The 18,953-nt window shown below is 36.7% G+C and overlaps 1 protein-coding gene across 2 annotated transcripts in view; it reads left to right on the top strand.

Annotated features, from left to right (window-relative positions):
* Positions 1 to 1,981: 1,981 nt before the first annotated feature.
* FUT9 (fucosyltransferase 9) overlaps positions 1,982 to 18,953 on the top strand; it is a 400,579-nt gene continuing 383,607 nt past the window's right edge. For both annotated transcript variants that reach the window (XM_084792990.1, XM_084792988.1), the window contains exon 1: positions 1,982 to 3,561. The gene's annotated coding sequence lies outside the window, so the exon portion shown is untranslated. The remainder of the gene's footprint in view (positions 3,562 to 18,953) is intronic.

The raw sequence follows: 18,953 nt of genomic DNA, 5'->3' as shown, positions 1-18,953 counted from the left end.
ACTTTATTTACTCAGGGAGATTTTCTTAGTAAAGAAATAGAATTTTAGATGCACCAAGATAGGAAAAATGTTTTCTTCATGGCTGTCAAATACAAATTGCAAAACCACTAAGAATGTAACATTTATATGATTCCTGATTGTGTCATGGTTCTTCTTGATACAGGTAGTTTATTGTTTGTACATGTAATAATATAAATGCATTTGTTAAAAAAAGTTTAGTTGACTAAAAATATATGTAAGTGAATGAACATAGACTCATAAAATATAGAAAATTGGAAAGAAATGCCATTCAGAAGACTTGAAACTATTTTATATAAGCACATGTTATATGACTTAATTTTTTTGAAATTAAAAAAAAACAAGCAATGAGAAAGCTTGTTGAAATAATTGATGCATGACACATGTACACATGTACTAGTATTTGGGCTCTGTCTTTGTCTACTTGAGGTGGAATTCAGATGAAGCTGATGCACTGGGAAATCAGAATGATGAAAGAAATCTAAATTACTGGGGTCACTAGTACTACATAGATATGATAACTCTCTACCACTGATTCTGGTGAAATTTATTATATTTTCTACACAATGGAGCAGCCAATGCCACAGATTAAAGAGAGTTCCACAAAGAAATTGACTACCAGATAAGTCCAGGCTTCATCAGCATGAAGCATTACATACCACATCCATGCAAATTCAGAAACATGGGACTTGGGTATGGTTCTCCATTTCTGCATAGCAGCCCATGTCCCTCTTTAATGTCCAGGGGTTCTGACTTCTTCCATCCTCTAAAATCACTGGTATGTATGTGATGTGAGTGCACACACATACACATATGCATACACACACACACACACATACACACACACACACACACACACACATCCTCATATACCTCATTTTGCACAGGAAAGGATATAAAATAAAAATTGCATCTTTAAAATGAATATGTACATGTGTAACTTTGTTCATGGATCTCAGGAAGGGAAGGTGTTGTGTATGTTGGATTTAAATACTCAGATCCCATTTTCATCTGTAATTATGGAAAATAAAGGACCTTTAGATTCAGTTCATGAGTTTAAACAGGGATCACAGTAGGAAAGGAAAGAAACCTCATCTTGTGATGATATTTTGTAAATCTGTTTAACAATGCTGTATAGTAGAAAATAACACTTCATGTGCTTACTCTTTACCATCTGTTAAGAACCAGAAAAGAATCTCAAAACTGGGCAAACACCCATGTCGTACGTGCTAGCAATACCATCAGCTCCTGGGTACCCCATGGCGACCTCCTGTCTCCTCTCTCTTCTGCTTGTGGTCCTTCTGAGCTTCACTCTGCCTACCTTTCTTCTGTCCAGGCCAACCTATCAGCAACTTTCTTAACCAGTCAGGGTTAACTAGCCTGCATTCCTCACACCACATGGATATAAGAGATGGTTCAATAATGCCCGTGGCAGGGATTGTAACCAGATATCAGGGCATTGAAATCAACATGTGAAAACAGTGCACCAGACCTTCCTTCAATAGTTATTGTCTTTCTATGTTCTTTAAATGATTAACATGAGGTGGGTTTATCTGGTGCACTGCTGCAAATCTGGACACAGCAGCATAAGCGTTTTGAAGCTGGGGTGTATGGTCCGTTGGCCCTTAGTGAATAGATTCTTCTCTTGTTCCAATCCTCATGTGGAAGGAAAATCAAATATTTTCATTGACATGCATGATCAAAGGAAAGAGTCTGACAGGTCAGAAACACTATCACATATCAAGTTATCACTAATATGTAACTTTTATTTTTGTTCATGTAAAAAATGCAGAAAGAGATAGAAAGTTTTCAATAATATTTAATGCTGGCTTGAGGCATTAAGATGTTTTTCACTCTGCATTTATAACTGAGAGAGCATTTATTTTAATATGAGTACATTTGTTATATAAGACATAATTATGTAAAATAAAATGTCTAAATTATTTTAGCGACTAAGCTCCTTTAGCAGATGAAGATTACTACATTTAAAAAAGCAACATGTGCACATGCTTGGTACAGACAGACAGATGGACAACACACACACACACACCCCTCTCCCCAGTGCTCTGGTAAGGAGTATAGGAGCACTTATTCTATTATTTGAAAAGAGTTTTACTAGACTTCTTTTTCCACCTGTATCATACACACACTGTCTACTTGCTTTCTGCCTGAGGCCAGCTCCAATTAGCACGTGAAAATTATTAAACAAAATCGAGGCCCCTAGGAATCTCTCAACAATATTCTGGTTGTCTTTATATTTACTAACTGTGTGAATTCATTTCCTAATTCTTGGAGGTATAGGAGGAGGAACTAAATATGATTTCTATATGTATTTAAATCATTGTAGTTCAAGAATAAATACCGATGATTGATCTGTAGTCCAATAAAAAAATATGAACCTAAAAAAACAAAAAACAAAAAGCTCTGCCAAGTGAAGCTTGCCCCCAGGAAAACAGAATCTGAGCAGGTAGTGTGTGATAATCCCTGCCTTGCTATCTGTCTGTCATCTATCTATCATCTATCTACCTACATAATTATATTATAATGTTGGCTAAAGAGGAGAGCAGCACTGTCCTTAACATTTACAACCTTCCTACATCACTGAGATTGTGGTTCCAATTCTCCACCCCATTTTAATCCATTTTTATCTGGTCAACCCCAGCGGAAAACAAACACTTCCATCCATGACCAGGCAGCAGAGGCAAGGGACAGGAGAAGGTTGCCTGCATTGAGCTCCCTGCTGGCGCCTTCTGGCTGGACAGCCTGTGCCAAAAAGCGCTCTTGGAAACAAACAGCAATAGGGAACTCGACAGACGCGGTTGCTGCACGTATAGGACCTCAGTTTGACCGAAAAGGAGAGTGGCTGACAAATTTTAGAGTCTGCATCTGGGAACCATGGCAATGGAACCAGTCCCTATGTGTGAACGCACAGGTGCCACAGGCCTGGCGCTCAGAGCAGTCTCTCTGCAGCTTCCCGGCTCAGCGCAAGCGGCGGCTTGCTGAAACCGCATCCGCTGCGGAGCTTGGGTACTCCCAGCTACAGCCACCAGAGGAAGAGCCAAAGGAAAGGGCGCGAAGAGGGAAGCATGGAGTGGTAGGGGATTGGGGCAAGACCCACAGCCTCATCTCGGAGCTCCTCTAGTGGGAACCTGTACCAGGCTGCTTTGCTCCTCCCTTCTCTTCCCAACTCACGGTGATCATCTCCGTCTCCCCTCGCGCATCCCTTCCCCCCTCCCTGCTTTCTTTGCTCTCCCTCCCTGCCGCGTGCCTGCTCCCCTCCCCCTCGCCTGACTGCTCTGGGCAGCAGCAACCTCGGCAGCCCGGGAGATGGGCAGAGAGCGAGCAGGGAGCTGCAGCTCTGGAGCCACTGCTCTCCCCGCCCCCGGTGCTTGGAGCCCCCGCCGCCGCTCTTGTCGCCTGGCTTTCTCCAGACTCCAGCGCTGCTTCTAGGACAGCGCCGCCACCGCCGGCGGCTTTCGTCCCGCCCGCGTCGCCCGCGCTGCCCTCACGCGCCTTGGATGGCGCTTTCCCTCTCTTGGATCGGTGAGTACCGGAGAGTCCAGGGGGTCAGACACAGGGCTGAGCGCCCACGGAACATCCTTAGACTAGAGAGGCACCCGGACCACCTGCTGGGTGTCCTTCTGGCACAGGGTCTTCCGCAGGTCCCCGGGGACGTTTGGCTTCAACTCCACTAGCCTGGAACCTGAACCTTTTCTCTTCCAGACAGCTGTTTTTTATGGATCTTAGTCCCTTTGCCAGCCTCCTGCCCTCCATCTGCTACCCTCACTCCCACAGCAGATAGCCCCCGCCTGGCGTCACTTCAAGCAGGGTCATTGCTATCCTCGTTGTTGTCCCCACATCTTTCTGAATTCCATCTTCTGCCGCGCTCTATCGCGCCGACCCAGGTTTCTCCAAGAAGTCCTCCCCTGACCCATCTCTCCTTAAAGCCAGACCACCGAGCCACTCGTCCTGCCTTCTCCTTCCTTCTCAGAGTGAATAGTCTTGGTGAATTCTGACCTCATTTCTCCATATGATGCCGCTTCCCAGCTCTTCTGATACTCACCTCAAGACTGACACGCGGTGATCCTGCCTTCTGTGTATTGTGTCTCTGCACCTGGAATGTTTAGGCAATGATCAGGCATGAAAAGAGAAGGACAAAAATAGCAAATCTTTTGGACTAAACTTTTTGTCATTGTCTCAAAGTGTACAACTCTTTACGTTGATTAGATTCCTTCTTGTCTGCTGGCTTGTTGGCTGAGCACAGGAAAGGCAGCTTATTTTACCTGTTTTTCCAGAATCCCTCTTCCTTTCAGGTCTGAGAGCAGAACACCTACACAACCCAGCTGTGAATTTCCCTCAGCTAAGCCACCCAAAGCTCAGCAACTTTTGAGGAGAAGCAGCTTTTCCTTGAAAGAGGACTGGGTGGCACCAGAAATGCCGTTTAGAATCTTTTTTTTTTTCTTCAATAAGCCAAAGACCTTATCTCTCTTTGTGTCTAGTGCCTAAAAGGGGAACTTTGTACAGAAAACCTCCACACCACGCACTTCAGGTGCGGTATAGTCCCTTGCCTTCACGATGGGATTTCTGTGTGAGCTTCCCAAGTTCAGGAGCCCTTCCTGATGAAAGCAGTCTTATTTGTTTGTTGTTAGCTTGAGCTAAAATAGGCTTTATGTTCAATGGATGAATCTGAATAAGGGAGTTGAGGATGCCGGTGAGCAGGAAAGGAGGGAATTTAAACACTAACATTTGTATTCAAGATTATTGTGTACTTATATTGTAAAACAAGGTCCCACACAACTTACAATTTACATTTTTAAACAACTTGTAAAATATTAATTTTGAGGTGGCATTTTACCATACAGACCTGAACATAGAGTTAATGTTTGAAGAATACAGTTTGGAGTATTCAAAGAAATATAAGTAACTTTGAAAGGTACTCTGTTTAAGGATAGACTGCGTGAGTTTGTTTCTTGGCATTAGTATAAGCAATTTAAGGGGAATAAGACTTAAAGTGCAATACTCACCTTTGCAGTTGGTGGAGAGGGTGTATTCAGTCCTCTTCTTGAAGAGGTAATTCTTGTTATACATGAAACCGGGAGGTTTTATACAATGAGTTTTGTTTAGCAAAGATTGCCTTAAAAATTCCACCTTTCCCATTACCAGGCATTTTACTTTCTTTGTAGTCCTTGTTTTCTGTAGTCTGGGTAGGAACAAAGTGACCAGCAGTGATTTTCGGTAAATGTGTTCAGTTGTGTCAAAATTCATGGGGGCCAGGGACACTAACTTTATTGTTGGTATTTCTAAATATGAAAATTTGCCTAATTACATTTTCCATTGTACTAAGAAGACTACTCAAAACTATGCATTTAAGTTTGCATTGCTGCAGATAGCCACATACGGCATTCTGTGTGGACACTAGGTGAATTAGAAGATGAATCAAAGGTCTTTTCATTTTCCCCCTGGGGATAGTTTGACCTTTTGTGTAGTAAAAGATTAAGTAGTATATACAGCATGTCCAACAATAAGTAGTCTTCCATGAAAAGATACATAGCATTTGAGCAGAGTAAGGCAAGGACTCTGGCTGACTGCTCTGTTTTTGTGGTAAGCGTGATTCAAGTCAATGTGTTCTAACATCATTCTAAATTATGCCACAAAATTAAAATGGTCTCAGAATTATCTATGAACATGAAAACTAATTTGATATAAAGCATGGCAGAGACTTCTGTTATCAATGGTTATATAGAACTCAAGATCCTACTGGACTTAAAGTTCCTATAGTTAGTACGACCACACAAAATAATCAAATATAATAGATGAGGAGACAGGCACACTGATATTGAAATGGAAAAATTGTTGCATATGTGATTCTTTTAATTATATGGCACCAAGAGGACAGGTGTAAAGCAAATATTTGCCTTGCCCAAAGATATTAACAATCATGTAAATGACACAGGAATTTCATCAACAAGTTGCCACTAGTCGAATGTTCCCAATAAACTGACCTTACTGAGAGTGCAAAGAAGGAGAGAAAATGAGTGAGGAAAATGACACACCAGGGGAAAATAGAGAACCTGTGAATAGTGGCTTGAAACCATTATTCAAATGAGGATAACTGAACACAATTCCTATTATGACAGTATTTTAGGTAATAGCTGTTTTCCAACTTGAGTTTTTAGAAGCCTCCTTAATTTCAGGAATAAAAATGCAACATTTTTCTTTTATATGAGGTTATTTAATTTCTTTCCCTAAAATTTGAGAATCATAGACACACTCACATAATCTAGTTGAACTAAATCTAGCCATATTTAAAACCAAAACTTTGGACAATGCATACATAAACTAATACCTAAGTTTACAATGTTTGACAAAGCTAAATATCACATACTGGCTTTTTTACATTGCTTAATGTCTTACCTAATTTTATATACATTTACATTTGATATAATTCACAAACGCCTAAATATTTAAACACACAAATTTTATGACTTCAAAAAGTACCCAATAAAATTGTTACCAAGCAATTATATAAGCATTAACACTGTTTTTTTTTTTCTTTCTAGCCTCATTCTCTAAAGTAATATTTAACAAGCCTTCTTAGAGATCGAAAGAGTAGTCATTTCAATTCTACCATCATGATTCAACCAAAATTTTATAGTTTTCAAAGTTGTGTGATTATGATTCCTATATAAGTAAGCATTTCACAGGATCTCATGGCAACTGCCTATAGCTCCAGTATTTGGGAGGATGATGCAGGAAGGTCATGAGTTCATGGTTAACCTGGGTTGCATAGGACGTGGCTCATTCAAAACAAAACAAAAATACACCAACAACATTTAAATTTTGAGATGTGGCTGCCCCAAATAGACCTTTATTCATTTAATTGCAGATGGGATGACTCATAGAATTTAGATGTTAGATTAGAGAATTTGAAGGACATGCCATTTCGATTGTTTTACTAGTGATTTACCCAAGGTTCTTTTTGTTTTTTGTTTGTTTGTTTGTTTGTTTGTTTAAGACAGGGTTTCTCTGTGTAGTCTTGTCTATCCTGGACTCACTTTGTAGATGAGGCTGGCCTTGAACTCACAGAGATCCACCTGCCTCTGCCTGCAGAGTGCTGGGATTAAAGGCATTTGCCACTAGACCAGGCTTATCAAAGTTTCTTTGTAACAAAGTTTCTTAAGTAATTAATAGATTCAGAATTAGAATCCAGTTTTCTTCTATTTATGCTATTACTATCTTTTTATGGCATAAAAACAAGATCTTTCATTGTTTCCAAGAAGTTTAAGACAGGATAATTTAGTTTCAATATGAAAGAAATGGAAGGCTACACACAACAAAAGGTTTGTACTGTTTCAGAATCATGGCAATGCTTAATCTTTAGTCACCACAGTTGAACATAACAGGTCTTCCTGACACTGTCACTTTCTTGTTAAACTTTGGGAAACATTTTAAAATCATACAGTTACTAGGCTACCGGAAGTATTCCATATTTTATTTTTAATTATCGCTTATGTACTTATACAGTGACGTTTCTTTTATAATAATAGTATTATGTTGATATTTTCCATTTTAACTTGTATAAACAGTGGATTGAAACATATTCCCCACAGCAGAGGCTGACTTCTTTCAGCAAGGAACAGAAATGAATGAGTGGTTTCATCTGTGTGTTTGTTTTATCTTTATTTCAACACAAAGTTTACACATCTGTGTGCTTACTTTTCACTTTGACCTTTGTCTACCACAGACTAAATAGCTTGGGTAGTTGGGGAAGAAAAAGTTCTTTCAAAAAGTTCAAGGCTACATCTGAAAATCCTGGCATCTGTACATTTCTCTTCATTGATACAAGGGTGTGGGACAGTCGATGAATATGTCAGTGAGGAGCCATCATTATTACTGGATAAATAATAACCTGACAGATGCATTCGTGGACATGGAGGCTCATCACTGTCATCTTCTCAGGGAAAAGAATGAATTTATATATGTAGATAATTGAGTCTTATCAGTTGGACCAATATTGTGTTATATAATTGTGGTTGTATTGGAGGTAGTTAAGAGAATTGGTTGGTGGCAATGAGGGACCATGTCTTAAGGGGTCCTTGTTAAAAGAATTGGCCTTTAAGCCATTTATGATGCAAATTTATCTAATAAAAGATAGCATTCCTAAGGTTTCCATGACCTAGTTTCTTTGCAGTGAAATTCAACCCTCATTAACTGCGATTTTCCTATACTGTATGATACAATATGATGAACACAGACACATGAAGGAATAGGACATAAGCTCTGACTTCAAACATATTGCAATTTAACTGGAGAGGCAGCTTAAAAATGAAAAGAACTGATGAAATACAGGCTGCCCTTCACATAGGGTAGCCCTAGTGTCCTGAACAGATGATCCAAGAAAATACACAAAGAACACAACCTAGACAAATCTTCATTGTATTTAATTGAAGGAGATATGAGGTTACTAAGACTTGATATGATGTTAATGTGGTTCCTTAAATCATATGATTTTATTGCTACCTATATTTAAATAGAATGCCAATAAATTATTGATGACAGAAATTATTATACATTATTATAAATAAATATGCCTGCATGTTTATAATCCTTACAATTAAACACAATAGGTGATTAGGTTATAAGGTAAATTTCCTTGTTTGGATTATTTTCATTAAGTATACAAATTACATTGGAATTGCTCACTGTGCATTTTAGCAAACAAGCACAAAAGAGTGAGCAGAAATGTGGCAGGAAGCTATAAATAGTTCCAATATCGTTTCTTAAATACTTACAAGTCTACAAATGGCTTTAATAAGATATATTTAAACTTAAGTGATTAAAATCTGTCTTATTTGATAAAGAACATTTACTGAATAATTACAACTGAATGTTAGAAAAACATAGTTGGAACATTAAAACTATTGTTGGGAATATAATTTGAGAGAATAATTTGGAGAGTTATAATGTAGACCACAGACTGGAGGATAACTTTCATTGTTATCAAAATTTATAATATTATAGTTATTGCAAAGTAATGGTTTTTAATAACTTCTTGGAATTCTTCAATAGTTTTTTAATTTTAGTTTTATGAATTTATTCAGATTACAACTCAATTGTTATCCAATCACTTGTATCCTCTCATTCCTCCCTCCCTCCCATTTTCACCCCATTCCCCTCCTCTAGGTCTAAGACCAAGGAGGACCTCCTCCAGGACTATATGGTCATAGGCAATCGAGTCTCATCTTGGTATCCTGCTTATTCTTTCTTTGAGTGCCATCAGGCTTCCCCACCAAAGGGAGGTGGTTAATTATGGGTCACCAGAGTTCATGTCAGAGTCAGTCCCCACTCACCACATGACTGTGGAGAATGTCCTGTCCATTGGGTAGATCAGAGTAAGGTTCAATGTTTACTACTTGTATTGTCCTTGGAAAGTGCAATAGTTTGAGCAGATGCCCCTGGCCCCGATCCACCCATCAAGATGTTCTTTTTGTAGGTTTCTAGGACCCTATGGGTCATTCTATTTCCCTATATTCTATATTTCTCTTACCTAGAGTCTCAGTAGGATGTCCTCAGATCTATCCCAATCTCCTGGTAAGTGAAGACTTTTTTGGCATGTGTCCTTCGGGCTAGTGCCCAATTATAAGTATATACCAGGTGAATCTTTCTACTTTTGGATTAACTCACTCATTATGATCATTTTTAGTCCTATCCATTTGTCCACAAACTTCAGGGTTTTCTTGTTTTTAATAGCTGAGTAGTATTCCATAGTGTAAATGTACCAGTCAGTCTCTCTATCAATTCTTCAAGTGAGAGACACCCTTCATGATAGCCACAAGCAATATAAAATACCTAAGAGTAATGCTAACCAAGCAAGTGAGAGACTTGTTTGAAAAAAACTTTAAATCTCTGAAGAAGGAGATTAAACATGACATTAGAAGATGGAGGGATCTCCTTTGTTCATGGATTGGGAAAATTAAAATAGTAAAATTGGTCATCTAACCAAAAGCAATTTACAGATTCAAGCAATCCTTATCAAGATACTTAAACAATTTATAAAGACATTAAAAGATCAATTTTCAACTTCATATGAAAAAACAAAAACCACAAAATAGCTAAAACAATCCTATACAATAAAAGATCCTCAGGAGGAATTTCCATACCAAATCTCAAGCTATACTATAGAGCAAGTAATTAAAACAGCATGGTCTTGAATAGTTTTATATGAGAAGATTATCTTATTCATATAAAGAATTTTTTCTTTAATGTTTGTTATTAGTTTTCAAAGAGTAAAATATATTAGTGACCTTGTTGTATGAATGTGATTTGGTCCTTTATGCTAAGCAGCCATTAGTAGACCAAAGATGGCCTTGACAGACATCAAGACCTATCCTATCAGTTTAATATGCACAGTATATTCAATTCCATGAACAGCTGGGAATAAGAGACCAAGAGCTAGATTTAGTGGGAGATAATCCACTCTGAGATAATAAAGTTCGTTTACTCTATCACCATCTCTGGAAAGCTGCTATATTAAGATATTGCCCTCCCTATGGCTATGTCCCTTAAAGTATATAATCACATCTATGCCCTTTGTTTCTCCTATAATATTTAAGCAGTTTCTATGGACCATATGGGAAGAAAAAAATAAATCATTCAAGCCACTTAAGTCTTGTTAGGTCATATGACATGGGTGTTTACCCAGTTTTGAGATTCTTTTCTAGTTCTTGAAAGATGATAAAGAGTAAGCACATGAAGTGTTATTTTCGTTGTTAAACAGATTCACAAAATATCATCACAAGATGAGGTTTCTTTCCTTTCCTACTGTGATCCCTGTTTAAACTCATGAACTGAATCTAAAGGTCCTTTATTTTCCATAATTACAGATGAAAATGGGATCTGAGTATTTAAATCCAACATACACAACACCTTCCCTTCCTGAGATCCATGAACAAACTTACACATGTGCATATTCATTTTAAAGATGCAATTTTTATTTTATATCCTTTCCTGTGCAAAGTGAGGTGTATGTATGTGTGTGTATGTGTATGTGTATGTGTGTGCATTCACATCACATACATACCAGTGATTTTAGAGGATGGAAGAAGTCAGAACCCCTGGACGTTAAAGAGGGACATGGGCTGCTATGCAGAAATGGAGAACCATACCCAAGTCCCATGTTTCTGAATTTGCATGGATGTGGTATGTAATGCTTCATGCTGATGAAGCCTGGACTCGTCTGGTAGTCAATTTCTTTGTGGAACTCTCTTTAATTTGTGGCATTGGCTGCTCCATTGTGTAGAAAATATAATAAATTACACCAGAATCAGTGGTAGAGAATTATCATATCTATGTAGTACTAGTGATCCCAGTAATTTAGATTTCTTTCATCATTCTGATTTTCCAGTGCATCACCACCATCTGAATTCCACCTCAAGTAGACAAAGACAAAGAGCCCATTTACTAGTACATGTGTACATGTGTCATGCATCAATTATTTCAACAAGCTTTCTCTTTGCTTGTTTTGTTTAATGTCAAGCAATGTTTTTATATTTTATTAATTTATTTATATTACATCACAATTGTTGTCCCATGCCTTCTATCCTCCCATTCCTCCCTCTCTCTCATTTTTTCCTTACTCCTATGTCTGTGTCTGAGGGGGACCTCCTCCCCCTGTATATGCTCATAAGGTATCAAGTCTCTTCTTGGTAGCCTGCTATCCTTCCTCTAACTATCATCAGGCCTCCCCATCCAGGAGATGTGGTCAAATATGGGGCACCAGAGTTCATGTGAATGTCAGACCCCACTCTCCACTCAACTGTGGAGAATGTCCTGTCCATTGGCTAGATCTGGGTAGGGGTTTAAAGTTGAGTGCATGTATTCTCCTTGGCTGGTTGACATAGTTTGAGCAGGACCCCTGGGCCCAGACCAACCCACCATAATGTTCTACTTGAGGGTTTCTAGGAACATCTGTATCCTTCTATTTTCCCATTCTCCCATGCTTCTCTCACCTAAAGCCCCAATAGTATGTCCTCCCCTCTGTCCCACTTTCCTGGTAAGTCAAGACTTTCATGGGGCGTGCCCCTTGGGCTAATGTACAGATATAAGTGAGTATATACAATTTGACTCTTTGCTTCTGGGTTAACTCACTCATTATGATAATTTCTTGTTCAATTCATTTGCTCACAAATTTCATAAATTCCTTGTTTTTAATAGCTGTGCAGTATTCCATAGTGTAAATGTACCACAGTTTATTTATCTATTCTTCTACTGAGGGACACAGAGGCTGTTTCCAGGTTCTGGCTATTATGAATAAGGCTGCTATGAACCAAGCAATTTATTAAGTCAAATAACATGTACTTATATAAAATAGTTTGAAGTCTTCTGAATGGCAGTTCTTTCCAATTTTTTATATTTTATGAGTCTATGTTCACACACTTAAATATATTTTTAAAAAATTAAACATTTTAGCATATACATTTATATTATTACATATATATATATATATACACACACACAATAAACTATCTGTATAAAGAAGAACCATGACACAATCAGGAATGATATAAATGTGACAAACTTAGTGTTTTGCTATTTGTATTTGACAGCCTTGAAGAAAACATTTTTCCTATCTTGGTGCATCTAAAATTCTATATTTTTTTTAACTAAGAAAATCTCCCTGAGAAAACTAAAGTTACTGATATTGGCCAAAGTCACTAAAGATACAGGCACACACATTCAGCACACACAACAAACACACACACACACACACCCATGTGAGCATACACACGCACACAGAAATAAAACAAATAAAACAACTTATGAGAACCTGTTTTTCACTTAGAAAAAGCTTCATGGTTGCCATGATAGAATAAGCTTAGGTGTAATTTTGGAATAGAACAATATATTACTTACCATTTTATCTTAGCAAATATATTTCACAATATTGTATTCCATGGTTCTTTTCATGGGAAGTAATCAAGTTCTAATGACTGACGTGTTAAAGTCCCCCTTTAACCTGGATATATGCGTTAATTTTTCTAATTATTCTCAGAAAACCTCAGAACCTTAAGCCTACCAAGGACAATTCTTAATGCTAATATTTATAGGGATGCACATGTGTGGCTACTCCTTGTATTGAGGAAATTGTGGTTCTGTTAATAGAAGAATTAGAAGTAACTGGGATGACATTCTGGTTTCTACATTTTACCTATTTATTATTAGTTATACTAAAATGGCTTCCTTGATTCCTATATACAACAGGGAAACAGTTTAGAAGAATTATTTGTGTTCATTGTGTGTTTGTTACTGACTCATGTAGACTTCCTTAAATCCCATGAAAAGCTCAGCAAGGACTGCACCCATTCTGCTGCAGAAATGACATGAGTGATGTCACTATCAGCATTTTATCTTTATTACCAACATTGTCAACAACAGAAGTCTGAGATTTTTCTCTTCCTGAACCTTAGCACAAGAGTCTGCCATAGTTTCATAGATGCTCACAAATGATTTTTAGATTTCTAGGTTAGAGAAAAATGAAGGTTTGTTATTCACAGAAGTAGGAGAATATCAACATTTTTGTACTGGTTTCTTGGGCTCATATCTTCACATGACTACACAGTACAAGAAAGGCACAACAGAAAAAATGGAATTCCTTTTTAATAGGCAGTGAATGTGCCTCCCTTTGTTCTAAAAGGGAATTTAAATTGTACTTTCCTAGAATGTTTGATTTACAAACATCTCCTTTAAACGTTGAAACAGTGCCTCTCAGTGATTCATACGCTGTAAAGAAACATAAAAGAATCATGAGAAATTATATTCCAGTGATGACAAAGGGCTTCAATAAGTGGTTTATTGGGCTCCTTCTTTTTTTTTTTAACCACTTACTATATGTGCATACTAATGAAAAGATGTTTTTAAGATGGAATACCTTAGATTTATGAATCACTAATCTTTTAGAACAAATATGTTGTATGTAAACTGTAGTATTCAGTTTTAGATTATTTTCTCCTAACTATATATTATAAATAGAAATTATGCTATTGAAAGTTCCTGTACCAATAAGTGAAAATTTGAGCCCAACTATGAAATATAATAAATGTATATGTTATCTTATTAGATTATAAATAAAACTCACTAAACATTTGATGTTTATATGGTCTCACTTCTTTCAAATTTCCAAAATATTTTGTCCTTAAAAATTAGACTCAAGTTTTTCAAGTAATAAAAGGCTTAGTTTTAGATAAATTATACTCCTTAAGAATAGTTGAATTCAAATAACGTCTTGGAGTTCATAATGGCCATTTGCTTGATTAGAATCATTTAAATATATAAAGTATTATTTTTCTTTGTGACACACAATGAAATCTTAGTATTGTTCTACCTTCTATACTTTAAAACTGAGATGAGAGCTGGGCTCTGTTGCCTGTAATCCCACCATATTACAGAGGCAGAGGAAGGCAGATCCCTGTGAGTTCAAAGCCAGCCCGGTCTATAAAGTAAGTCCCGGACAGTCAAGGATACAGAGAGAAATAAAACAAAATTGAGATTAGAATCACAAATAAATAAGCGGTTACAAACCAGTGACTTAGTTATGTAAGATTGGTGTCAGTTTCTGAACTTCCAAACTGGAAATTCCAACCTTGCAATCTTCTGTCTCCATCAGAGGAAATTAAAGGACCATGCATTTCTGTCATTTGCCCTTTTGCCCTGATGAGTTTTTTTCTTCACTTCCTTCTCACAGTGTTTTACTTTTAAGCTGAGACAGGTGCTGCTCACACCTGGTTTTGTCATTTCTCACCACCACACCTGTATCACCAGGGCACTAAGTCTGATATCTGCAGTACCCTTTTCTTTCTGTTTATTGTAATCTTCCAATTTGTTCTGATTTTATTTATTCATTTACACTCTACAAAAAATAAAAAGCATACAACGACCACCACCACCACCAACAACACCAAAATCCAACCTGAGAGTGACACAGCCTCTCCTTCCATGCAGGGAGAAAGATCCTGAAGTACTGCTGCTCTCCAGCTCTTGTTCTCTTTTGCTGGCTACTGTGGGTTGATGGTGTCATCATTCAATTCACAGTCTAGGTATTATGAAAAAAAATGGCAAGTTCTTAAAATTTTCTTGAAAACCGTTTGTTCATAATGTGATCTTGATTTTTTTTATTCTACTTTGTCTCATTATTTTCCTGACAAGATTATTTATTTAACCATGATAGAATTTGTGGTTGTATGGTATTTAGGCGAACACAAAGGTAGAGTGAATCAGAAGATGGTATGTTTCTGTGTGAACTATGAATGGCGAGGCAGTAATTCAATTGATAGAAGACATGGTGGAAATGTTGTGAAAACAATATCAACTGAAAATGTTGAGCAATATGAACTACAAAAGCACCATAGAAGGAAAAGGTAATGAAATGATTTATAACATGATACATAAAAAAATCTATCATATGTGGCTCCATGAAAACATTACTATATGTAAAGACAAGATTTTAATCTTATTTTAAGTAAGTATAAATTCTCTGGACTCAAATTCTTATAGAAAACCTAGTTGAGAGAGTAAAGTCAAATTTTGTAGGAACTATAATGCTCTTATTTTTATGTAAAACATTTGGGTTTTAAAAATATAGAAGTAAATATAATTTAGAAATTTATAAAATAATAACACTAAATTCTCATTCAGTCAATGTAAGATGAAATAATTGTATTATTGCTTAAACAGAAAGTGATACTTAGATAAATGAATTATATAAATAGCAACTCTTGAGCCACTTCAAAAATTTGGGCTTGACAGGTATATAGTAACATAGAGAGCAACATGCAGTGAGTAGTTAAAATGTATTTAGAGATCCTGTGAAAGTCAGTCCCCAGTCTCCACTTAGCTGTGGAGAATGTTCTGTCCCTTGGCTAGATCTGGGTAGGGGTTTGATGATGACTGCCCATTTTGTCCATGGTTGGTGCCTTAGATCAAGCAGAATCCCTGGGCTCAGATCTAGCCATCATAATGTTCTTGTAGGTTTCTAGGACCCTCTGGGTCCCCCTACTTGCCTATCCTCTATATTTTCCTCTATTTGGCCATGTCCCTTTGTGGGGGAGGCCCAATGGCACTCGGAAGAAGGATAGAGGACTACCAAGAAAAGACTTGATACCCTAGCACCATATTCAGGGGGAGGAGGTCCCCCACAGCCACAGTCATAGGGAAGGGGGATTGGGGTGAAAGTGGGAGGGAGGGAGGAATGGGAGGATGCATGGGATGGGATAGAAAATGAGATGTAATAGGAATTATTTTTAATTTTCAATAAAAATGTGTAAAAATAAAATAAAATAAAATAAAATAAAATGTATTTAGAATCGTATTTTTTGTAAAAAACAAAATGAAACAAAACAAAACTGGGTAAACCTTTGACGTTAAAATGTCAGTTTTCCCTTTTAGCTACAATTAACTGTGATACCACATTTTTCACATATATTTAAGTCATTAACTGAAGGAGGGCTTCTGTTCATAAACAATACCATAAACAGTTTAAGTCTTTCCCAAACAAGATTAGCTACAGGAAAAACAAAAACTAACCTGTTCTTGAATTCAATAGAACACTGAGCCAATTGGGCCAACAAGTGTTCAGAAATGGGTCATGAGTTCCTGTTATGTGTGGAAAATCTAAGAGTAGGATCGGACCATGGTAGAGGTTATGATAAAATCACTATGAACTATAAATCTAGCAATACATCAAATTTTTGGCAAATCCTTGAAAATCCAATAATAGATACATAGAGTTATAATGAAATGTCTAGCATTCCCAATGAAAGGCTTTTTGAAGTGATCCACCTTGTTTTTAATTGAACGTACACTGAGTATTTACTTATGAGAAACATCAAAGCAGGCTGAGAGACAGACAGTAATTTCCAGCAGGCATTAGGTGCAGAAGAGGCCTATCTACTAATAAAGGTTCAACATGAATTTCCCTGTCCCCTACCCTAAACTCCATTTTAAGTTCCAAGCCATGCAATGTGGTATTCAGTATCTAAAATACCAACTTCTTTTTAGATTAACTCCCTTCCTGAAATAAAGGGGCTTAGAGTATAAAAAGTGTAAGCCATGTCCAGGCATAAATAACTAGTGTACACTGAGCTTTAACCAGCATTATAAACGTAAAGAAACAGGTACAAAGCACAGAGAAATTTAAACAAATAAAACCATTCCCTAGAATCTAAAAACATGACCTGGACTTGCAGATAACATGGAAGTTGGATTGTGATGTGGATTCCATAAGGTGACTAATAGGAAAGGAAGGGGTGGAGAAATGGGCAGAGTGGGGAATAAGGAGAAGCAAAAGTATTAGAAGAAGAGGATGAGAAGAAAGAAGAGGAAAAGGAGGAAGTAGAGGAGGATACACAAGAGCAAAAAGAAGAGGAAAACAAACATAAACAAAAATTCAAGAAACATCTTCTAAGAGTTTCTGGACAGTGTTAAGCCACTACACATGAACTGATGTTTCAGAGAACTAAAAGAAAGAAATGAGGAAGAAACACTAAAGAGGAAGAAGAAATTCCTTTACAGAAACAGGAAGTGGTCTAGACTTTTAAAGATATGTTCTACAATATAGTAATTACATCATAGTTCTAGAGTCAAGATAACTAAAATCAAGATAACCAACAATAACAAACTATTAAAAAATTTTGCCACCCTACATACTTGGACAAAATGAAATGTGAAAGAAAATTGAAAAAGAAAAGGTATAATATGTATATTTGAAAGTGCTCTGTCAGATGAAAATAAGATTCAGATAGAAACTTGGTTTTCCCTAAAGACAAGAAGGACTCTAGGAACAATGAGATCAAAGTAAATATAAGGATGTTTTGAAATTGCTCTTCTCCAAATCACAGTTAATATTTTAGAAATAGTAACACAAATTAAAGATAATAGTAACACAAGTTAAAGATATAAAATGTAAACTATAAGTACCTTTGGAATTTTGAAATTTTTGCCTTTTACCTAAAGTTGCATAAAGTTCTCTTCTGGTGGTGTATACTGATAATGTCTATAAAGTTTATGGGGCTGAAAGGTATATAGAAAATCTTCTCAATTTATGTTGAGCTTAAAGTTTCTATAAAATATCTATTAAAAGCACAAAATAAAATTAAAGAAAAGTAAAATTGGTTTATCAACCATTTCAAACTTCAACTTTACTACACACAATTACCACGTGAACCACAGATTTTTTATGCATCCAAATCTAAACAATTACCTTAGCCAGACTGAGTCTATCTATGGCTTGCCAGTTTTCAAACTTTTCCTTCAATAATCAGATATTTTATTTTGCAATTTGTGTATTGGAACTCCATTGTGTTAATCTCTTCCACCACATTTGAATCACATTGAGCCTTAAAGAACATTGCTGTGTTCAAAATGAAGAGGTTATGAAATTGTGCATTAGAAAAATATGCAGGAGAAATATTTCTAATACTTCTTCCCCAGGGCAGTTATATGTGCTTTCTTATGCATGATTTTGAATGAATAATTTGCTCCATTTAGGAAGAGAGAAATCATGGCTTTCACTTTTATTGAAGGGCAGATGGAAAGAAGAGATACATGCAATTCAGTTTATTGTGTGCTGTGTAGTTGAGTAGATTCAGAATATTTTTAAGTAGTACTGTTAGAAATGTAAATGAAGATATTATATACATATATGTATATATGTATATATAAACTTTAATGTTAAAATAAATTAAGAAATCACATATAATTTTCTAATCAGACAATAGAAAAGAAAATTTACCCATTCTTTCTAAATTCAAAACCCCTATTATTAACTGGCTATAACTGAGTGTCTCTGTTCAAGTTATCTCACAATGTGCAAGTCCTATTTTTCAGCCAGATTCTGGATGTTGCAGACTGTAGAGAGATAAGAGCAACCCACTGAGACAATA

Source organism: Acomys minous, assembly GCF_964271855.1.
Source record: "Acomys minous genome assembly, chromosome: 1".
Classification (NCBI taxonomy): domain Eukaryota; kingdom Metazoa; phylum Chordata; class Mammalia; order Rodentia; family Muridae; genus Acomys; species Acomys minous.
This window is presented reverse-complemented; position numbering and strand designations above follow the sequence as displayed.